The following is a 24,859-nucleotide window of genomic DNA, read 5'->3' as shown; positions in this document are numbered from 1 at the left end:
GGCTTTGCCCACGCTGGGAAAAATGCTGAAAACACTAAACAACCAAGGCAGGGCTTTAGCCGATCAGATGGACACCCAATCAGCAGCACAGTTGCAGGCTGGGATGCCACATGCCTGGGCCGTACCCCGTCTCACATTCCTCTTCCCAGGGGAAGGAGGACACAGAGATATCATTGGGTGGTGCTGGCCCTGGTGACACCAGCACATTTTAGTGACAGAATCTACTTGCAAAAACTGCTATAACCCACAAGACAGTCGACTCGAATAAGGAGACAATATGTTTATAAAATATGGACTGTATCTATTTATCTATCTTCTATTTTAATATTACAAGAACTCATAAAACAAAAACTGGATTCTTAACAATAACCTCTGCCTAATTATATGGTTCCTCGATTCCATTCTCTTGGCTCTACCCATGTGAAATAACAGTCATTCTAAATCCTATGTTCAGTACTCCCTTGCTTTTTGTGCTGTAAGTTTTATTGCATTTATATTTATTCAAAAAATAATAATATTTTCAGCCAGGTGCGGTGGCTCACGCCTGTAATCCCAGCACTTTGGGAGGCCAAGGTGGGTGGATCACCTGAGGTCAGGAGTTCACAACCAGCCTGGCCAACATGGTGAAACCCCATCTCTACAAAAAAAAAAAAAAAATACAAAAATTAGCCAGGTGTGGTGGTGCCTGCCTGTAATCCCAGTTACTCCGGAGGCTGAGGCAGGAGAATCGCTTGAACCCAGGAGGCAGAAGTTGCAGTGAGCCAAAATGGTACTATTGCACTCCAGCCTGGGCAACAAGAGCAAAACTCCATCTCGAAATAAATAAATAAATAAATAAAATAATATTTTCATTTTGGTTGGTTTTGACATATAAAACAACGTATGACATATAAAAGTATAGTGTTTTGTGTGTGTTCTTTTGGAACGTCTTTTAGCTTAATATTATATTGCTAAGATTCACCCATATTGTTGTACTTAAAGATCATTTTTAAAGTAATGTATATTTTCTGATAAAAAGAAATGATGCTCATTGGAGAAATTTTGGAAAACACAGAAAATTTCAAGAAAGAAAATAAAATTCTCCATAATCCTGTATTTCTTTTGATCTTTGTCTGTCCAGTGCAAACAGTATTTTTTTTCTCACAAAATTGGGATTATGTTGCATAAACAATAAATAAACAAGTAAATAGGTAACTACAAATTTTAATATGTGCAATTAAGAAAATAAACAGTGTAGTTTATTTTCTGTATAATAATAATGGAATCGAAATCATTGAATTGTATATCATAAATGGGTGAATTTTATGATACATAAATTCTATCTCAACAAAGCTGTCTTTACAAAAGAATAATAGGGTGAGAGGACAGAGGACCAACTTAATGTAGACAAGAAAGAGCTCTAGTATGTGTTATATAGAAAGAGAGACTGTGCTGGGCATGGTGGCTCATGCCTGTAATCCCGGCACTTTGGGAGGCCGGGGTGGGTCACCTGAGGTCAGGAGTTCAAGACCAGCCTGGCCAACATGGTGAAGCCTGTCTCTGCCAAAAAATATAAAAATTAGCCAGGCGTGGTAGCAGGCACCTGTAATCCCAGCTACTCGGGAGGCTGAGGCAGGAGAATTGCTTGAATCCAGGAGGCGGAGTTTGCAGTGAGCTGAGAGCACACCATTGCACTCCAGCCTGGGCAACAAGAGCAAAACTCTGTCAGAAGAAAGAAAGAAAGAAAGAGAGAGAGAGAGAAAGAAAGAAAGAGAGAGATTGGAAGAGGATTTAGCAAGTCAATTAATATATGAAATATATTTGATTCTTTTGTATGCATATTCTTTGGAGACCCTAACGTCTCTTATTAACAATGTGTTATGTTACATCATTTAATATTGGATTTATTTTTTAAAACTCTTTTCCTTAAATATTTTAAGAATTGCCATGCTAAAACCCTAGAATACTAGCTGTCAACATTTCATAAATCAGCCATATTTGTAACTTGAACACACAATAGAATAATCCTATCTGAATTTTTCTCAGACTTTATACTGAAAAAAATATATTTAGATCCATCTGTTTAGAGTTAGATAAGTTTGAGAAAATTCTTACTACATTCTGATCAATAGAGAAATTAACAGGCGTCCTATAATGACAATAAAATAACTTTTGCTATTACAATTAAGTATATTCAGCCGGGCACAGTGGCTCATGCCTGTAATCCCAGCACTTTGGGAGGCCGAGGTGGGCGGATCACGAGGTCAGGAGATCGAGACCATCCTGGCTAGCACGGTGAAATCTCTTCTCTACTAAAAACACAAAAAAATTAGCCGGGCATGGTGGTGGGCACCTGTAGTCCCAGCTACTCGGGAGGCTGAGGCAGGAAGATGGCATGAACCCGGGAGGCGGAGCTTGCAGTGAGCCAAGATGGCACCACTGCACTCCAGCCTGGGCGACAGAGCAAGATTCCGTCTCAAAAAAAAAAAAAAAAGTATATTCAAGGGTCCTAAAGGACTTATTTGAAATAATTACCACAGTGTCTCTGTGAAATAGGTAATTCCATAATCATTTACAAGGGATGACTCTAAACCCTGAGAGGTGGACAATTAGTCAGAGTGGACCACTTGCGCTTGAATATCAGTTTGTTATTACTTGTTTAGAGGTGTCTACACTGTACAAAGTAGAGATTTAGAAAATACTGAGTTAAGCTCATCAATACAGACAGCTCGGTTGGATAATTCAACTTGATTGCCATCTAAAATCTGACCAGTATACATAGTTTGCAGAAAAATTACAGTTGGTGAAGACCAATATAACCATATCAGTCCGTCTCCTTCAATTGCAGGTATAGAATCCAATTAAACCAGCTTTCCAAAAACAGAATTTATTGGACTCTCAAAATTAGAAAGTCCAGGGGCATTCCTGATTTGAGATATTCCTGGGGTACAAAGAATATCATCTGGAATCTGCCTCCTTTCCTCCATCCCTTGGTTCTGCTTTCTCTGTACTGACTTGTTTCTCAAACTCTCTCCCAGGAGTAGCAAAGATGACCAGCAGCAGCTTTAGACATGCTGTCCTTACAGCCAACCAGCCTAGCAAAGAGATGGCACCTTATCCCAGACAGCTCCAGAAAGAGCTCATGGGCAGGCTCAGACAAGCCTGCTGAGTCAGGTGCTGGCTCCTGAGCCATCACTGCCATCAACTCCATGAGCACTTTGATGGTCCAGGCTTGGGTCATGTGCCTGCCTCTGGATCCAAAGGTTGCAGATAGCCCCATCAGAATACCCATACCTGAGAACTGGGAAGGAATGATACCCACAAAGACGTCAGACAGACAAAAATCTTTCCTACCACAATGACTATGTTCCGTGGCTTACTGCTCTGGCAATAAAGACTGTAGCCTTAGGCTATGAAAATTTGTCAAGTCTCATGTTTTAACTACATGGACCCTGATGTTAACCTATGATTAAAATGATTAATTTCAAATCATAGCCAGAAGGGAAGCTTAGGGAAAGCCTGCCTACACGGACCTCCTTGGCTCTGAATTTAGATGAGAGATGTCTAAGATTCATCTGAGTGCTGGAGTCTTGACTCCTGGTTTAGCATATGTGTCAGCATATGCACATGCTGGCATCCGCACTGGTGTACCAGCACAACGCCATGACAGCTTCCTGACTCGGGATGCAAAGCTGTGAAATTCAACAAAACAGACTAACATCTTGGAAGCATTCATATTCCTTTGATGTACATATGAAAATATTAAGATGAAACCATTCTAAGTATCTTTTTGGCAACTTCATGTCATACAAAGGACCAAGATTTCTGCAGGCTGGAAGTACTAGAGTTGATAATCATAATTTTTATAAGATTATACAGATTTCTCTAGATATTATTTGTTTTGTTAATATGACATTATATAACCAGCCATCCAAGGTAAAAATGTTCCTATCAGCAAGTATGTTTCTCTAAAAATACAATTCAGAAAATAACTATATTTATAGCTATAGTATTGCATGTGATGCCTCTATCATAGCAAGGTATCTTTTGAAACAAATGTTCTAGAATATCAGAATATCCTCAACCAGTTTCCTACTACTGAGTACCAAAATATGCAATTATATGCAAAGTGAGTGCCTTATAACTAGGATTTTAACAATCACACTAGGGAAAACATGCTTCTATTAATGAGTCAATAGTGTAACACCAGAACCAATTTGAACAGCCCACCTCTGACTCCTCTAGTGAAAGAGAAGGCTATCATGAGAGAAAAGAATTCTGGTTTGAGCCTGAGCTGTGTCCAAGGTTAGAATTCAGACTTGTAGGGTTATGTCTGAAAGATAAGTGGAGTGACTCAACTAGAACATATTGGGAGGCTGAGGCAGGCAGATCACAAGGTCAGGAAATCGAGACCATCCTGGCTAACACGGTGAAACCCCATTTCTACTAAAAAAAAAAATACAAAAATTAGCCGGGCATGGTGGTGGGCACCTGTAGTCCCAGCTACTCGGGAGGCTGAGGCAGAAGAATGGCGTGAACCTGGGAGGCGGAGCTTGCAGTGAGCCGAGATCGCCTGCACTCCAGCCTGGGTGACCAAGAGCAAGACTCCATCTCAAAAAAAAAAAAAAGAACATATTGGTTTGAGGGACTGAAGTAAGAAGCCAGTTGAAAATGATTCATGTTAAGGTGAAAACATGTGCATGCAACATCAATGTCCCTGTGTTAGAGTGCACAACATAGTGTCAGCCTAGCAAAAAAAAAAAAAAAAAAAAAAGTGGAGGGGAACATCCATGAAATCTCAAAGATTTTCTGTTAAAAATGGTAGACTGGACTCACACTTCAGATTCTTCTCCATCCCAAAACTGTAATGAAATGCCAGTACAGAGATTTGATTAAAGGCATAAGCCCATAAGGACAAATGTGAAGATGGTAGACGCTACAATAGCAAAAAAAAATAATTTTTGGAAGTTAGAAAGCTGATGAAAAAGTGGTAACTGACATCACAGTACAAAGAAAGCTAAATCCTTATCTACATCAGGGAAGGCCCAGAAGCAACCCAATTCCTACCTCAGAACCTCAGGTATCTCAGGAAATTGAGAATAATGTTAGGCTAAAATTGGTTTGCTTAAAAGTCTTCAAATTCCTACTCTCCCTACTAGATGACAAAGGTTTATTCTCTACAGAGGGTAAAAAGAAGGTCTCTGGATTGCAAGACAATAAACACTAATGAGTGTGGATGTATCATATTGAAAACAGGTGGATGAAGTAAAATGCAAGATATTGAGACCCCCAGGCTTATTTTCTCACTCAGCTCCCATAGCACTGACAGGCTTCTACCCTCTGGCAGTAGGTTGGAAGAGTCTTCTCTAGGAATCCAACCAGCCCAAGAGAAAAAGAAACTAAAGTTATGAGCATCAGAAATTTATCCAAAAGAATATTCTAGCCAAACCACCCTCAAGTGTATCATATATACACACACAAGGTTTTCAATAGGCTTTCTATGTCCCATTTTAGCATATGAACAGGCAATTAAGGATATAAGATATACGAGGAAAACTTCTATTATGAAAGACAAATACCAAATAAACAAAAAGAAAAAAGCACCTTGGAGGAAACAGAGTGTGTAGGGGGAAAAAAGCTTCAAAAAATCTATCAGTAATAACTTCAGAGAGATAAAGGAGAATATTGCACTTATGGGGAAAAAAGAAAAGGAAGAAGAAAAACCAGATGGAAAATGGGAGAGAAAACCTAAGAAAACTGGAGAATCAGTCTAGGAAGTTCAATATACATATAATCTAGAGGAAAAAAAAACAAGAAAAAATTATCAGCAACATAATTCAAGAAAATTTCCTGAAAATGAAAAACAGGAGTTTCCTCATCAAAAGAGCCCACTGAGTGTCCAGTACAATGGCTGAAAGCATACACACACCAATATATACATAATTGTGAAGATTTCCAATATTGAGGATCCTGAAAACATAGAGAAACAAAAATTTTCATAAAAAGGAGTAGTCAAAAGGACAATAAACTTCTCAACAGAGAAACCAGAGGCAAGAAAACAATGAAGCATTCACTTTACAATTGACAGAAAACAATTTCTAGCCTTGAATTTTATACTTTGAGAGGTTTACATGAAAAATATCTCAAAACATTTTTTTCTCCCATGCATTCTTTCTTCAAAAGCTACCAGAAGGTGTACTCTGGCAAAACAAGGGAACAAAGCAAGAAAGAGAAAACATGAGCTCTAGATAACAAGTTACCCCATACAAGAGAAGGAATCTCCAAAATGGTGATAAATGAAGATTTATAAGGAAACAGCTACGCAGTAGACCCTGCTCAGCCTGGAGCTAGTCATAAGTTCCAGAAGATACTTCTTCAAGAAAATGAATTGAGAGAATATTTAATTTTTGTGAGCATAAGGAAAGAAGGTTTATAAAACTAGTGTATTCTTGGAAGACAATTTGATTAAATTGGTCAAAGTTAGTGCTCAATATTTTAGGTAAATGAATAAATGGTCCAACTATATTAGTAGAATAGGGGTATGAGAAATGAGTGTCTACATAGTGAAAGCAGAAAAAGATAAAAGAAATCTAAATTTATTGCTTAAAAGGCAGAAATCTTACCAGCTATTTGAATAGAGATCTTTTCACATTAAAAATGTGTCAACTAGGCACAAAGCTGAGTTTGTAAAGCTAGGGTAAAAAGAGAACTCTTAGGCATCAAGGAGGTAGGTCTGTGTGAACAAAGGAAACTTTTGGAGGAGACCTGTGAACATTTGTTGCTGGGGTCTCCAAACGTGGAAGAGAGGCCCCATGGGGCTGAAACCCAGAGCTCTAAGGAGGTGGTGCTGCTCAGCTAGTGCTCTATGGGGATGCCATGAAGCCAGACCCACAAGTTTAGGAAGAACTACAAACTGGATTCAGTTGCTGCAAGAGCAAGAAACTGCCACCACCACAATATAGAAGGATTACTAGACTAATGCCCAGAAGAATAGGAAGTGGCTAGGAGGAAGCAAGTCCTTCTTTCCCTCTAGGCTTGCAGGCTCCCCCCAGTCCCCTCTATATGCAGAACCTGACATAGGCACGGCAGGCAAAGCTGAAATTGAGTGTGCAGTATCCCGATACCAGCATCCAAAACAGAGTATAAACCACTGAAAACTGGGTTCTTTGTCATCACAGCAAAACCCAGCAGACACTTAAAACCAACCTGTGGTATTAGAAGTGAGGGTAAAAGTTACTTTTGATGAGTTAATGATAAGAAGGAGGTTTGCAGGAGGCCTCCTGGGGCTCTGGCGATGGTCTCTTTCTTGATCTAGGTGCTGGTTTAAATGAATGGAGGCTTGCCTTTGACATGCTACTACTTCCCGTTTCTATCTCCTATGCTTCATGCTGATTTTTATACTCCACTCTCAAAAATATATCCTCTACATCATTCCACGAATGTCTCTCTTTTAGCCATTTATTAGAAAACTCCTAGTTCCCTTAGAAAGCCACCATTCTCAAGGAGACATCTGAATTTTTTTTATTATACTTTAAGTTCTAGGGTACATGTGCACAACATGCAGGTTTGTTACATAGGTATACATGTGCCATGTTGGTTTGCTGCACCCATCAACTCGTCATTTACATTAGGTATTTCTCCTAATGCTATCCCTCCCCCAGGTTCCCACCCCTTGACCGGCCCTGGTGTGTGATGTTCCCCACCCTGTGTCCAAGTGTTCTCGTTGTTCAATTCCCACCTATGAGTAAGAACATGTGGTGTTTGGTTTTCTGTCCTTGTGATAGTTTGCTGAGAATGATGGACACTAGCATCATCCATGTCCCTGCAAAGGACATGAACTCATCCTTTTTTATGGCTGCATAGTATTCCATGGTGTATATGTGCCATATTTTCTTAATTCAGTCTATTATTGATGGATATTTGGGTTGATTCCAAGTCTTTGCTATTGTGAATAGTGTTGCAATAAACATACGTGTGCATGTGTCTTCATAGTAGCATAATTTATACTCCTTTGGGTATATGCCCAGTAATGGGATTGCTGGGTCAAATGGTATTTCTAGTTCTAGATCCTTGAGGAGTCGCCACACTGTCTTCCACAATGGTTGAACTAGTTTACACACCCATCAACAGTGTAAAAACGTTCCTATTTCTCCACATCCTCTGCAGCATCTGTTGTTTCCTGACTTTTTAATGATCGCCATTCTAACTGGTGTGAGATGGTATCTCATTGTGGTTTTGATTTGCATTTCTCTGATGACTAGTGATGAAGAGCATTTTTTCATGTGTCTGTTGGCTGCATAAATGTCTTCTTTTGAGAAGTGTCTGTTCATATTCTTCACCTACTTTTTGATGGGGTTGTTTGATTTTTTCTTGTGAATTTGTTTAAGTTCTTTGTAGATTCTGGATATTAGCCCTTTGTCAGATGGGTAGATTGCAAAAATTTTCTCCCATTCTGTAGGTTGCCTGTTCAGTCTGATGGTAGTTTCTTTTGCCATGCAGAAGCTCTTTAGTTTAATTGGATCCCATTTGTCAATTTTGGCTTTTGTTACGATTGCTTTTGGTGTTTTAGTCATGAAGTCCTTGCCCAGACATTTGAATTTTTAAAAGGAAATCCTTGATTAGAGCAAAGGGGTATGTGTGTGTGTGTGTGCATAAGACAAGAGAGATTTAAACATGGATGAAGGCAGGTGATGTTGATAGGTACGCCTGCATTCTACAACAGAATTTAGAAAGAGAAAATGGCTGTCAAGGAAATTATAGCAAATGAATAATGTACAATTCAATATGTAGTCAGGTCTACTCACACAGACAGCTCCAAGACCAGTGCAAACACCATGAATAAATATATTCAACATCAATAAAGCCAAGCTGAGTTTGAAAAGGAGCTTGGAAAATCAAAGTCCTGTTGTTTGGGATAAATTTTCTTTAGTGAGTTGAAAGCCAGCCTTGGGTGCAGTGCATACAGAAAACAGATAGCTCAAGCTATGACCACTGGCTCACATTTGCCACTTCAAGCCTCCTACAAGAAACATAACAGTGAGCAAAGGAAAACCATAGGGCTGGGTTTATTTTTTTCACTTGTAGTTCTTTCATTTTGGTGAGATATTCTTTCCTTTAACTTGACCACACAAGTAACATGTGGTTTTGTTTATGATGTTGTGAAAGGAAAGAAAATCAGAGCAGAGGTGCAAGGCCAATGGCAGTGGCATTATGAGATGCTGCTGTCCTTTATTGACATGAAGTCAAGTCCCCAAGAACACATGCACAACATCAAAAACATAGTATCCAAATGCTCCATAAATAGAACATTTTTCTTTTAATATTTAATATGTCTTTTCCAAGTTGTCTGTAATCAGCCAGTATCACTTTCATAATCAGAAAAACATAATAAATCTTTAAAATATTGAATAGGCCTTCTCTCTTTTCTTCTACAACTTCTCAATTCTATGCAGGCAACATTGCTTTTAAAAAACTCTTGATAGTTCTAACTGTGCAGGTCAGTGAATTATTTGCAGTAGCTGAGAGAGCTCAAACAGCTGTGACTGTTTAGAGGTATCATTGGGACTTCATTCCCAAAGTATCACAGCAGCAGTGACCTGCAATAGTTCACAGACTTAGCAGACCAAAGTTTCCTGCCCCAAAACTCCTACAGTGCTTGACATCTGACCATTCAAAGAAAGAATACAAGAGGAGTACATTGTAAAAGTGACACTGAAAACATGAATAAAACAAAAAAATATTATAAAAAAGGACTACTGATAGCAGTGGTACTTTCCTGAAAGAACACTTGTTCTTGAGAGATCTCCAACTTCAAATAGAGAACACAGGTAGGAACACATAGCAGATGTTTCTATCTGCTAGTGGATGTTCCTATTAGATGTTCCTATCCAACACAAAATAGATGGGAATGTTCAGAGACTAAAAAATGAATACATATTTTTTTCAGTATCATCATTCTATTAAGCAATTGTCAAAAAGTTTCCTTCAAGACAAGACATATCTCTTTCTCTTTAGTTTCCCAGTTGCTCCCAAAGAGTAAGAAGGTGTTCCACCCCACAGCTTTTCCAAACACTAATTTTTTTTTTTTTTTTTTTTTGAGACAGAGTTTCACTCTTGTTGCCCAGGCTGGAGTGCAATGGCACAATCTCGGCTCACCACAACTTCTGCCTCCCAGGTTCAAGCAATTCTCCTGCCTCAGCCTCCCTAGTAGCTGGGATTACAGGCATGTGCCACCATGCCCGGCTAATTTTGTATTTTTAGTAGAGACGGGGGGTTCTCCATGTTGGTCAGGCTGGTCTTGAACTCCCGACCTCAGGTGATCCACCCGCCTTGGCCTAACAAAGTGCTGGGATTACAGGCATGAGCTACCACGCCCAGCCTCCAAACACTAATTTATTTCAAACTGGGGGACTGCTACCGAGGCAGAACAGCCTCCAGTGAACCTGTGTGTAAAACTAAAGACTGTATTGACTCTAACTCTACTTTGAAACAGTACAATATCTTCCTTCAAGGAAACATTTGAATTTTAAGTGGAAATCTTTGATTAGAGCAAAGATATGTGTGTGTCTGTGTGTGTGTGTGTAAAACGAAAGATTTTTAAATGGCTGAATACAGGTGATGTTGATAGGTACATCTGCATTCTATAAACTTCAGTAGAATTTTTTGTTTCACATTACCATTTATATTATATATTCTTCACTTTTCAAGTTACCAACTCTGTGTGCAGTTATATCAGAATAGTGAATATATGCCCACTCTTTTAACATTGCTTAGATGTGCTTAGTGGTGAATTCCTAAGCTCACACAAATTTTGTATGAATGAGAGACTAACCTTTGGTGTTACAACTATGCTGTATAAGGTTAACACATGTTAGATCTGGCAGTTAAAGACACTAAAGAGAGGGCAATAATTAGTGCCAGGCTTTTTGCTTGGAAATCCTGTTGATAGCATATTTTCCTCCAGTGAATTACATTGTGACATGCACTGAATTTTGACAATGGGCTATCCCAAGCCCATATGAAATGCAAAACGATTTTTCTCTATAGTATATTTTTAAATATCTTGGGAAATGACTGAAAATAGACTTGAAATACCCTTTTCTAAACTTGCATAATTCCCAATTATTGGAGCTCTTTCTAAAGAGCACTCTGGAGGACAGCTCCATGCTATAGATACAGAGAACAGGTTCTTGGATGGCAGTCCCACAACAAAGGGAAAAGACAACCCACAGATCCCATAAGGTCAAGGGCAAATATAGGACCTCTGGTCCCAACAAATGAGTCCTAAAGCCACTGAGTTATCTAGACTCTTCCCCCAAATTAACCTTCACCCAGGAAACACTAATTCCCACATGCCATTGAAGAGGCCGAGAAACATCATAAGCTGAGAGTGATTACAAGATTGGTATTTCCTTAAAGGCCAACGGACAGACTGGGCAAGAAGAGTAGGGTGTATTTAAATGCAAGGGTCTGGGGAATATAATCATATAATCTTTACATCAGTGGAGGACATTCCAACAGTTGTGTGTGGTCTGCACCATGTTTTCCCAATTTATTAGTGCTATTCAAATATAACAGTAGAATCAACTCAATGTGTGTGCTGGAAATTCCAGTCCCTATTCCAAAAACACTCTCTTGTCATCACCTCAAACACTGGCATTCTAATCAATGTCATATTTGAGAGAATAAAATGGCAGAGGAAGAGAAAAACAAAAAATCTATTTCTCAGAGCCCTAATCACTTCTAAGCCCGACAACTCCAAATTGGGTTTCTTGCAAGATTACCACTTCCATCTGAGCTGAATTGCCTCAACTTGGGGCTCATCCCACATGGCTGGGTGAGGACATTCTTCAAATGTCATGTTATAGGACACATCAGCTGTCTACATGTCTTCACCTCCTACTCATTTCTCAACCTATTCCAATCTGGCCATATTATTCCACTTTTATTACTCCTGCAAAACTGCTTTTACTGAGGCCACCAATGAGCTGAGATGACATGTGTCCAGTTCTTAACTTACTAGATTTCTCAGCAGCAGTTGACCCTGCTATCTGCTTCTTCCTCAAAGCTCTCTCTTCCTTGGGTTTCACTGACATTATGCTCCTGGTTTTCCTCCCAACTCTGCTGCTCCACCACACTCTCCCTTAAGAACTCTTTCCTCTTAGCCGGGCCTTTAAATGTTGAAGTAATTGAAGATTTAGTCCTAGAAACTCACTTTTCTTCTCACTCCATATTTTTTCACTAGGTCATCTTGTCCACACCCATGGTCACCACTCTGTATAAATGCAGGAGACACTATTCAGACCACAGTCTATGTGAATGGCTCCCCCTGAATTGAAGTGCCTGGTTTGAGTGGTTGTACGGATAGCTCTTCCTACCCCCATGGTTTTAATTACCATCTATATGTTACTGACTCCCAGATGTATGTCTTAGGCCCAGACAACTTCAAACCCAAGCCCACATATACAACTGACTACTTGGAATCCATTTGCTCATCTCAAAGCCACTTAAATAGCACGTCCAAAATGGAATCCATACCCTGCCTGGACAGACCTGGTCCTCCTTCAGCATTTCCTGTCTCTGCAAATAGCCCAGCATCCATCAGTTGCCCAATTTAGAAAGCTGGAAGCCATCCTTGTCAATTATCTCTGGCACCATCAACAAATAATGTTTGCATGTTTGTTTATCTATCTCTCTTTACTAAAATGTAAGTCCTTTGAATGCTGGACTCGCTCATTTGCCACTGTGTCTCCAGAGCTAGAGGGATGTAAGGAATATAGCATCTGTTGAATGAGTAATAAAGCCTTATTGATTTTACCTTCCATCTAGCTCTTAACTCACTTCCATCATTATCCAGGAGACTTGTTTGGGTTGCTCCCTCAGGTTTCCTCTCCTGGTTTAGTACATGCCTGATCGTCTTTCAGATCTCAACTCAACAGCACTCCCTCAGAGACCTCCTGAGGGCCCAAACTGCGTCAGGCCCCCTTTGTTGTCATAGCTCTTTTATCTTGACACTTCATTCCCTATCTGTCCTCCACAACATTTTAATTTTTGTCTAACCTCTACCTAAATCATTCTTCTCTCTTCCATTCCCTCAAAATTGCTCGTTAATTCACCCAAAAAAAGTACCAAATCTCAGGTACTGAGCTAGGTGCCGAGAATCATGAGAGAATAAATCCAATCTCAAGCAGTTCAGAGATGAATAAAAGACAAAAAGTACGAGCAAACCATATAACACAGTAGGTAACATTTGCAAAATTTGAGATGAATACAAAGAAGTGAGATAGTACAGAAGAAAAGGCGATTAACATCATCCAGGAGAGGGTGGTCAAAGAAGTGTCACTGAGTGGGTTTTTCAAGGAAGATTTTTCACTCTTACTTCTCTGTAGATGATTCATGAATTCAGAGCACCCATGTAAATCATTTTGGTTTCCAATATTTTCTCTTTTTTTTTTTCTATATTTTATTTTAACCCATTCCTCAAGGCCAGCCCTAGACAGTTTGAGTCTAGAGAAATGTGCTATCTTATTCCATGGCCTCCCCTTCATTATCCTTTAATTTCAGGTCACTCCCCCGACCCCAACAAGGCCTTTGCCCCTTCTTTCCTTTCTCTTCCTTCAAAAAGTAATGTTACACTCACTCCTGCTAATGTATTATATTTTCTTAGAATACGTGAATTTTATAAGATGCCCTTGAGAGAAATTGTAACCCTAAGAAATGAATCTCCATATAAGTGTGGAAGATCTGCTCCAAACTCTTTAATTCATAACAAACAAGACCTTCTATTTTGTCTGTAAGTCACACCAATACTGCCAAAACAAGCATGAGTCTCCAAGCTTACTATAATACCTGTATGTGCATCTTGGATTATTTCTCTCTCTAGCAAATATGAGAAGAACTTGAAGTGATCCTCACACACGAACTCTGCAAAAGAACATTTAGATTTCAGGGAAATCAGCAGGTGTGGTAACTCATACCTGTAATCCCAGCCCTTTGGGAGAACAAGGCAAGAGGATCACTTGAGGCCAGGAGTTTGAGACCAGCCTGGGCAACACAGTGAAATCATGTCTTTATGAAAAAGAAAAAGAAAATTACCCAGGCATGGTGGTACATGGCTATAGTCCTAGCTACTCAGGAGGCTGAAGCAGGAGGATCGCTTGAGTCCAGAAGTTCGAGGTTACAGTGAACTCTGATCATGCCACAGCACTCCAGCCTGGGCAATAAAGCAAGACCTTGTCTCTATAAAAAAAAAAAAAAAAAAAAAAAAAAAGGTTCTTTACAAAAACGATTTCAGGGAAGCTTGATGACAGGGCTTTAGGGAAGTTCACTGGTGACATCTCGCTGGGATTCTCTTCCCCTCCCTTCACGCTTGGCCAATCTCTACACTTTATTCAGCCTCAGCTCAAACACTACTTCTTCAGCGAAGCCTTTCTTTTCTTGCAACCCTCATTCTCATGGTAGCTTGTGGAATACTTCCACATATGTAATTAATTGTTTAATGTCTATCTCCCCCCAAGAGATGTGTCTGTCTTGTGTTCAGCTGTATTCTTAGAGCTTAGCACCGTGCCTGGTACATAGAAGTTCTCACAGCAAGTATTTGTTGAATTGAATTATTATGTCTGTGCTGTCCATGTGCTTCTATCGCTGCAACTATCACACTATATTGTAATGTGTTTGTTTCCATGTCTGTCCCTTAAGAGTAATCATAAATCACTAATTTTTGAATTCCCAGAGTGTAACACATTGCCAGGATAATCAATAATGAGGAAGGAAGGAAGGAAGTGAGGAAGGGAGGAAGAAAGAGAGGAAGGGAGTGAGGGAGGGAGGGAGACTCACTGACATTTCTACAGTTCCAATAAGATCTTAATAATAAATCCTGTTTATTATTATTTAAATAAAGCAGAGAATCAGGCTCTCAGTGTTAGAAGACTCAAAGATTCACAGTAATTCCTAACTTCCTCACGGGTTCTTTAGTCAGCATGTTTGCAAGAATCTACAGCAATCTCATTGTCCTCCTCCGGAAAAGAGAATAAAAACTAACATTTCTGGGCACCTACTATGTGTCAGGCACTTTACATACAGCATAGTTAGTTTAGCAACAAACTAACTGAATAAACATCCATTGAGTTGGTACTAAGTGCCCTGCACATGACCTTGGAGATCAAAGATTTATTATTGTCCCTTTAAAAAATATGACTCCTTGAACTCAGTGCAAAATTTCAGTTGCATCCTACTCAGTACAGGGGTGTGGGATGCACTGTCTCTATCACTCCAGCATAGGATTCCAATAAATCACTTTACCACTGCAGACCTCAGGTTGCCTAACACAGTGCTTATGGCCAACTAACTCCTCACTGAGACGTTTCTAATTTAAATGCTGTCAAGCCAATATATCCCCCACCTTGATTGAGTCAATTCATTTCAAAACTTAAACTGAGTTTATACTTTTGGCTTTACACTAATTTTAGACTATCACTGTAGCCAGTCCAAAATTGTAATTCTCTAGTTCATGCCTATTCTATCATCAAACACGAAAGAACAGCAGGCTAAACCTGCAAAGTGACCTTGGGCAAGTCTCTTAACTTCTCTGAACAGGGCTAACCCACTGAACAACTCCAGGGGGCCCCATTCATCCCATTGTCTATGCGAATGCCTCCTCCTGAAGTTGTGTTGTGGCCTCAGCCCTGGATCTGCCATTCCTCATCTGTAAAATCAATGGGTTAGACCAAAAACCTTACTCTATGATTTGCGGTCACTTATACTTTTTGATAATTATTCCTTCTATACTTTCATCCTCTTTCCTAATAAAATTACTGATGAGCTGCAAAATACAGAGTAGGATGTGTGTCCCCCAGGTCTCATTTTGCATTCTTGGGAGGCTGCTCTAACTAGGTCAACAGTCACCCTTCACTTCCTTTAGAGCACCATAGGCCTTCAAGAGTGTGGAAGGAGCAAGCAAACTGCCACTTCCTTGTCACACTGAGCAAAATCCTCGTGAGCAATGATGTGTAACAACATGAAACATATATTCTGAAAAACCCCTGAAAAAAGACATCTGGCTGACCCTCAATGGATCTCATCCACAGAGAGAATAGAATAACTGATCTGAAAGTCACTGGTCTTGGCATTGTGATCTATTATGTGCCTTGCTCTTTTGGTTTTGTTGAGGCTGACATCCATAATAGTGAGCTGTGATTGGCTGTTACTGGAAAGACAGGAAAATGCCATGCAGCACAGTGCTGGTTCAAAATGAAACCAATAGTACTAGATTTCTTTATGTTACTAATTACGTCTCCTGAAAATGGATAGTAAGTTGGGAAATAATTCGATAAAAGGAAACATGATAAATGTACTATTTATCAGAGTGGGCATGGTGGCTCACGCCTATAATCCCAGCACTTTGGGAGTCTGAGGTGGGTGGATCACGAGGTCAAGAGATAGAGACCATCCTGGCCAACCAACATGGTGAAACCCCATCTCTACTAAAACTACAAAAATTAGCTGAGCGTAGTGGTGCATGCCTGTAGTCCCAGCTACTCAGGAGGCTGAGGCAGGAGAATCACCTGAACCTGGGAGGCGGAGGTTGTAGAGCCGAGATCATGCCACTGCACTCCAGTCTGGGTAACAGAGTGAGACTCCATCTCAAAAAAAAAAAAAAAAGTACTATTATCTATAAGAGGCAAATTAGCATGTGCAAAAGCCCTGCCTGACATGGGGGGAGAGGTTAGTGAGTTCCAGAAACTGAAGGAAACCAAGGTGTTAAGAGCACAGTGAGCAAGGGGGAAGAGGGTGGGAGATGAGGCCAAGAGGGACCAGACCCTACATGGATGTGTCGACCACGTTAAGAATCTTGGGTTTGAACATCCTTGTCCAACAGTAGAGGAATGGGGTAGTAAATTAGGTTATTGCAGCACCACAGAATTCTACCCATCACTGATTCCCAAAGTATGTTCTAAACAGTTTTTAGTGTGACAGTTTTTCATAATGTAAAAAGAAAACATTTCACATAAATATTAATTTGGAGAATATGTGTCAAATCCTCATCTTTTAAAAAAGCATTTTACAATATTATAGGCTTTCAGAAATACTACAATGAAGAAATTTGTTTACTTTTATAATATCCCAAACTTATTTGACTTCAGCGATGTTTTATTATCCCCAAGTAATGTCAATTAAACCTCAAGAAAATAGCATTCTGTAGAATATATTTTGGTAAATATTGCTATACATTCATTATAGATGATCACATATGGGAAGCCTATAGAAAAATGAAAAACATACCATGATACAACTATATAAAAACATACATGTATGCAAAAGTTATATTTAACTCAAAAACATCTGCTGCTTAGGATGACAGATTTATCAGCGATTTATTTATTTCTTTAAGTCTTCTTTAACACTGATAATAAATCATTTTTTCAATTAAAAATTATAAATTAGTCAAAAGCAATGAGAGCCATATTTTTTTAACTTATTTGAATTTTTGCCAATTCAATCAATCCATGGGTGGCTGCACAAATTTCACTCCATTAGTGAAATTTCACATTCATTATTATGAGGAAGAAACTAGTCATCATAATACCAGTTCTAATCCCTTGCTGGCAGGTTAATCTAATTAACTTCTCTTAATTGGATGAGTTAATTTAAACAAAAATGCAATTTGATTCATACCATGTTTCACTCCAGACATCACCATAGGATACATGGAATTCTCCGAACTCTTCCAATCCCATTACTACTCAGAAAGCCATTTCAAAGAGCATTTCACAGGCAGAGATCAGAACCTTTCTAAAACGTAAGTGTTGGGGCCAGAAATTAAGTCACTGTATTTTCAGTAATTCATTCATTTATTTATTCAACAAATACTTATTGAGAGCACTAGGCAATGCCTAAGAATATAAAAATTAAAAAGAAAATCATTATCCACAATGAATTCTCAGTAGGTGATACAGACATGCAAAAAATAATAATGGAATATGGAATAAATTCCCTTACTCTGGTGTTTATTGGCATAACATTAGTTCAGAAAAGAGAAGCCAGTTGTTCCCAGCACAGGAAGAGTGGGTCAGAAAGGCTTCAAAGAGGATGAAATGTTTGAGTAGTATCTTCAAAAATGGATTTGCCAGGCAGATAAGATTGAGAACGACATCCCAGGTACACAGAAAAGAGTGTACAGAACATAGATGTGTAACCCAGCATGAATGCCAAGTGGGACCTAGTAAGAAGGCACAAAAACCTGCTGTGAATCTATCAAATAAGATAGAAATTAACACATGACCGTAAGTTTGGATTTTAGATGGCAACAGCCATTATAAAGCAACAGAAGATTCAGCAAACTAAAGAGAAAGAGTCAAATCTCAGTTGGTTGAAGAGCAAATGAGTGTTGGCGCCGGGGGCAGTGGCTCACGGCTGTAATCCCAGCACTTTGGGAGGCTGAGGTGGGCGGATCGCTTGGGCCCAGGAGTTCAAGACCAGCCCAAGCAATATGGCGGAACCCTGTCTCTACAAAAAATACAAAAATTATCCCCACGTAGTGGCACCCGCCTGTAAGCCCAGTTACTCGGGAGGCTGAGGCTGGAGAATCGCTTGAACCCAGGAGGTGGAGGTTGCAGTGAGATTGCACCACTGCACTCCAGCCTGGGTAACAGAAGAAGACTCCATCTCAAAAAATAAATAAATAAATAAAAATAAAAGTGTCGGGAAGCATACTCAGTAGACCCAGTCATTTGTGGGGCTCAGACATTTTGGCAAGTGATAGTCTTAATTCATGTAATAAGCAGGTGTTTATCATGGAATTCTGCTGTGCATGTATTAATTTAAAAAATAAATATTTGGCCAGGCGTGGTGGTTCACACCTGTAATCCCAGCACTTTGGGAGGCCGAGACAGGCAGATCACTTGAGGTCAGGAGTTCGAGAGCAGTCTGGCCAACAAGGTGAAACCCCGTTTCTACTAAAAAATACAAAAATTAGCCCCGCATGGTGGCACACACCTTTAGTCCCAGCTACCCAAGAGGCTGAGGTGGGAGAATTGTTTCAACCTGGGAGGCGGAGGTTGCAGTGAGCCAAGATTGTGCCATTGCACTCCAGCCTAGGTGACAGAGCGAGACTCCATCTCAATCAATCAATCAATCACTATTTTGTAACTGAATTTCCAATGTGTAGCATCAACAGCTACACAGCTACAACTACAGTATGAGTGATTCTTATAATTTCAGCAAGTCATCCTTTCATTTTTTAAAAAACAATAGTACTCAATGGCAGGTTGCAAATAAATCTTGATATCCTCAGATTAAATGCTATATAAAAATAAAGGATAATCCACTTCAAGTACAAAGATTCCTAAAGTGCAGAGCAAAGAAGCATGTGTTCTGAAATCTTCAATGGAACAAAAGGAGAGTGGTGCAGATTCACAGCAATGCTGCTCTCGGAATGTTTGTGGTGGCATTTCCCTAAGTGTTGCAGGACATTTTGTAAGTACGTTTACTCCTGCATGAAGAGACTAGTCTGTGCTCACACTTAAAGAAAGGTAAAGGGGAACATTATAGAATGGAAGAATTACAAGGGATCTGAAGTGTCATCTATCTAACCTCTATATCTGATGGATGAAGAAGCAGAATTAGAGAGGTTAAGTGAGTCACCCGTGGTTTACACAGTGAGTCAGAGCTGAAACCAAGCCTGCAACCCAAGATCCCAGCTTCTAGTCATCTGGTGTATTTGTTTTTGCTGCACCCTCCTGACCTGTCCCAAAGGCCAAAACTAAGTCAGAAACAGAGCTAGAAGTCAGTTACAAGTTGAGTCAACAATGCGGTGATGCCATTACCCCTGGGCCTGTAACTGAGGGTACTTTTTGTAGTGAACATGGGGGAGGGAAAATCACTCTGAACACCTGTGCTGTGCATACACTCACAACTCATGGAGCAAAGTTCCTCTTCCACCATTTCATAGTCAGTCAGTCAACGAATATTTCCTGGGGGCTGCTCCATGCCAAGGACAGTGCTAGGCCTTGGAGATTACACTAAACCAGACAGAGCCTCTCCGCAGAATTACATTCTGGTTGGGGAAGACAGATAATAAACAAGTCAACTAATGAATACATGAGACAGTGGTAAGTCCTAGGCAGAGAAATAAAATGTGATGATGTAATAGAATGCGACAAGAGGGAAGGTGGGCACTGCCTCATCTTGGGTGGCCAGGGGAAGCCTCCTTCTTGTTATTAGTGGCTGGTGCAGAGGGCATGCAGTCAGGCATTAGGCATGAACGTTCACATGAGAAGCCATGAAAGTGGCCTAAGCCTGATGTTCAAGGGATGCGGTCAATCAGAAATCAAGGCAGGCATATGTGTGTCTATGTGCAGGGGGATTTCTGTCCACGTGTCACCAACAGCAGCGGGGAGAGAGTGGGCGGAGGGCAGTTCAAAAGAATTTTCTGTAATAGTTTGCTGCTGTTTCCTTTGGCTTCTATTAGGCTTAGCTACTTAATATGCAATGGTTTTCACCCTGTGGCCTTCCTTCCTTCCTTGAGGCTCTAATAATATTCAATTGTCCCCCTTTTTTCCACATGACTTCTTTCTTATTTTAATTGGATACAACTGTTCATAATCATGGGATGAAGTAAAGGTGATGGAGACTACTATCAAGATCCCCATCCTAATCATAAGCATTTCTAGGACCACGACAAATGTGGGAGAGCAGTGGAAATGCTGATTCAAGGGGCCTTCCAATAAACACAAATGGACTGAATCCAAAGTGAATGCAACACCATCACAGCTTCTTAAGGGAAAACAGCAAGGGGATGTTGGAATTAATTTGAGGCCTCTGACACTGACAGAGTTGGAAGCAATACAAAACTCAAAAAGTCAATCTGCTTTGGGAATGTTAAAAAGAAACACTTGTTTGGAAAGAATTTTTAAGTGTGCAAAACGAAGACTATTTTCAGTGGAATCTGCTCAGTGAGCCTGACCACACACTGGGGGATGAGAGATATATCGCTGATAGTAAAAACACAGTATAAAAGATGAAAAATGGTGCACCTGTATAGGGTACTTACCATGAATGGAGCTTGCAGGACCAGAATTTGCTCTGGGTGAGTCGGTGAGTGAGTGGGGAGTGAATGTGACGGCCTAGTAATGATTGTTCACTACTGTAGACTTTAGAAACACCTACACTTAGGCAACCCTAGATTTATAAAAAATATTTTTCTTTCTTTAATAATAAATTGACTTTACCTTACTGTAACTTTTTTCTTTATAACTTTCATTTTTTAGCCTTTTTGACTTTTATAAAAATATTTGGTTTAAAACACAAACACATTGTACAGTTGTACAAAACATTCGTCCTTTATATCCTTATTCTATATGCTTTTTTCTGTTTTTTAATTTTTTTAATGTAAACATTTTTGTTAAAAACCAGAACACAAAAGCACACATTAGCCTTGGCCTACACAGAGTCAGGATTATCAATATCACTGTCTTCCACATCCATATCTTATCCCAAAGGAAGTCTTCAGGGGCAGTAACATGTGTGAGCTGTCATCTCCTATGATAACAACACCTTCTTCTGGATACTTCCTGAAGGACCTGCCTGAAGCTGTTTTACAATTAACTTTTTAAAATATAAGTAGAAGGAGTACACTCTAACATAACGATAAATAGTATAGTAAACACGTAAACCAGTAACAGTCATTTATTAGCATTAGTAAGTATTATGTACTGTGCATAATTATAGGTGCTTTTATATGACTGGTAGCATGGTAGGTTTGTTTACACCAGCATCACCACAAACACGTGAGTAATATATTGCCCTACAATATCATGACGGCTACGACATCACTAGGTGATAGGAATTTTTCAGCTCCATTATAATCTCATGGGACCAGTGTTGTATATGAGGTCTGTTGTTGACCCAAATATCATTATTTGGCACATGACTGTAGTTATTTTGTGTTTCGTAACGTCTTTCCCTACTCCTCCTTAGTATCTAGATGGACTTTTAATGCTTTATTTTCCTTGTCTATGTAATATTTAGGAAAATTTTGGATGGCTAGTGGGAAAAGATTATATATCGCCCTAGTTTATCTTCCTGGATAGTTTTTTCTACCACTGCATCAAGCACCAGTAGATTCTAAAGAGGGACTCTTCTCATGACCAAAATGCACTGAAAACATGCCACCCCCAAAATTCCACCATCCTGCTGCACCCATGGAAGATGAAGTGACAATGATATAATCACCCTATAACAGTGAGTTGCAAAAGCCCAGCTCTCGAGACTGGGGAAACAGAAATACATCTGAGGAAACTCCAGCTGCAGAGTTCAGTGTGCCTTCCTATTCTGAAACCTTCATTTTCCTATCCCTTGTTTTGCTGAACCAAAATTTTGACTAAATTCTCTTTTGTTTCTCTGGGAAAGCTCCTAATAATGTATTCCATATGATCACTGCCCTTGGAATGGTTAATTTTTTGCTTAAAGCTAAGGCACTTTATCTTTATAGTATTTTAAATGTGAAAGTTTTCTGCCCTTTGAAGAGATTGGAGACGTAAATTTGGAAATAGTTTTTATGGTGTGATAATAATAATATATACCTTCTGCTCACAATTCTTCATCAAGGTGAAGGAGGAAATAAAAAATATTTTAGGTCAGATTTATAGTTTTAGATTTTAATATATTCTTTAAATATAAACATGATATTTCAGATAATCACTGAAAATTGCCTCAGTTCAACTTTTTCCACTGCAATAAAGGAAGATTTAAGATTGTACACTTATACATGTGGTAAAATATATGATATCATATGTATATAAAGTATACAGAAGTAGATAAACATCTACAGCCTAAAGATGTAAAGCCTGAGATTATATATTTTAAATTTTTATAGCTCATCTAGAAATCTAATTTTATCATCTCAGATATCCTGGCTCAAAGATATGGAATTAAGAACCATGATTTTACATGGCTACATATATTTTATAACATACATATAGTAAATTGCATGTTTTGTTTTATTAAATATAATGACATATCATGCTAACTTAATGGAGATACAGTTGATTCTCATTATTTATGGATTCTGTATTTGTGAATTCCCTTGCTCACTAAAATTTTTTTATAACCCCCAAATCAATACAGCACTTTCGTGGACATTTACAGACATGTGCAGAGCCGCATAAAATTTGAGTCACCCAATGCACACATTCCTAGCTGAGGTCAAACAAAGCAACACACTGTGTTCTTGTTTCAGCTCTTGTAGTATAAACAAGTGTCCTTTTTGCTGTGCTACGTTTTTTGCATTTTTGTGCTTTTTTTGCTGATTTCACTGTTTAAAATGGACCCCAAGTATAGTGCTAACATTCTGACTAGTGTTTCTAAGTGCAAGAAGGCTGAAATGTGCCTCAGGAGAAAATATGTATGTTAGATTAGCTTTATTCTGGAATTAACTTTTCAGGAATAGTGCTGTAGGCTCTAAGTTCAATGTTAATAAATCAACAATACATAAGTAATAACGTCTTTTTAAATAGAAATACACATAAAACAAGATTACGTATTGATCAGTTGAGGAACTGTTGTGACCAGAAGCTGTATTTACCCCAGATGGGATGTTTCAGTATTCACTAATTCAGTATTCATGGCAACTTTACAGACCATAACTACCATGAATAATGAGAAGCAACTGTATAACATTTTATTTCTTTATTTATTTACTTACTTACTTGCTTACTTATTTATTTTAGAGACAGGGTCTCACTCTGTCACCCAGGCTGGAGTACAGTAGTGTAATCATGGCACACCGCAGCCTTGAACTCCTGGGCTTCAGTGATCCTCCCCACCTCAGCCTCCAAGTAGCTGGGACTACAGGTATGCACCACCACATCTAGTAAATTTCTTTCTTTTTTCTTTTTTTAGAGACAAGGTCTCTCTATGTTGCCCAGGCTGGTCTTGAATTCCTGGGCTCAAGCAATCCTCCCATCTCAGCCTCCCAAAGTGTGGGGATTACAGGCATGAGCCACTGCGCCAAGCTGTATGACCTTTTTAAATGCCCATGTTAATACAAATGCTCTCCAGGGTGTCCATGCTTCCCATCCTGAGTGCACAAAGATCCTGACTGTGGAGTTCTCTTTCCACAGAGCCTAATTTAGCGCTATTAATGTGGGTTTCCTTAAGCTCCTTATCAGGTCATGCATACCCAAAGGGCAGGGGGCCAGGAGGAAAGTAATGACCAGCACCCCTGGATGCCTGGACGGTACTCCCTACACAGCACAGTCCTAGCCAGAGCTGTTACATGACAAGCCAAAAGCAGCTCACAGAGGCTGCATCCTGAAGGAGCCTCATTAGGACTGAGGCCAGGTTCCTACACCTGAACGGGGCAAGACAAGAAGGGACAGTCAAGAAGAGAAGCCAGGAGAATCAGAAAGTGAGGTTCAAAGGGAAGACACAAAGGCAGGATTGACAGGGACAATCGAGTCAGAGTTCAGGAATTTGCAGAGAAGTTGGATGTAGATCATGGCCTCTGGCCTGGAGGGAGAGAGGGGAAGAGCAAAACTGCTGACAGGGGTCGGGCACGGTGGCTCATGCCTGTAATCCCAGCATTTTAAGAGGCCCAGGCTGGAGGATCACTTGAGCTCAGGAGTTCAAGACAAGCCTGGTCAACGTGGCAAAACCCCGTCTCTACTAGAAAATATAAAAATTAGCCAGGCATTGTGGCAAGTGCCTGTAATCTCAGCTACTCAGGAGGCTGAGGCAGGAGAATTGCTTGAACCCAGGGGGTGAAGGTTGCAGTAAGCCAAGATTGTGCCTCTGCACTCCAGTCTTGGTGAAAGAGCAAGACTCTGTCTCCAAAAAAAAAAAAAAAAAAAAAAAAAGTGGGCCGGGTGCGGTGGCTCAAGTC

Source organism: Pan paniscus, chromosome 14, assembly GCF_029289425.2.
Source record: "Pan paniscus chromosome 14, NHGRI_mPanPan1-v2.0_pri, whole genome shotgun sequence".
In the NCBI taxonomy this organism is placed as follows: domain Eukaryota; kingdom Metazoa; phylum Chordata; class Mammalia; order Primates; family Hominidae; genus Pan; species Pan paniscus.
The sequence above is the reverse complement of the archived record's forward strand: the minus strand, read 5'-3'. Positions refer to the sequence as shown.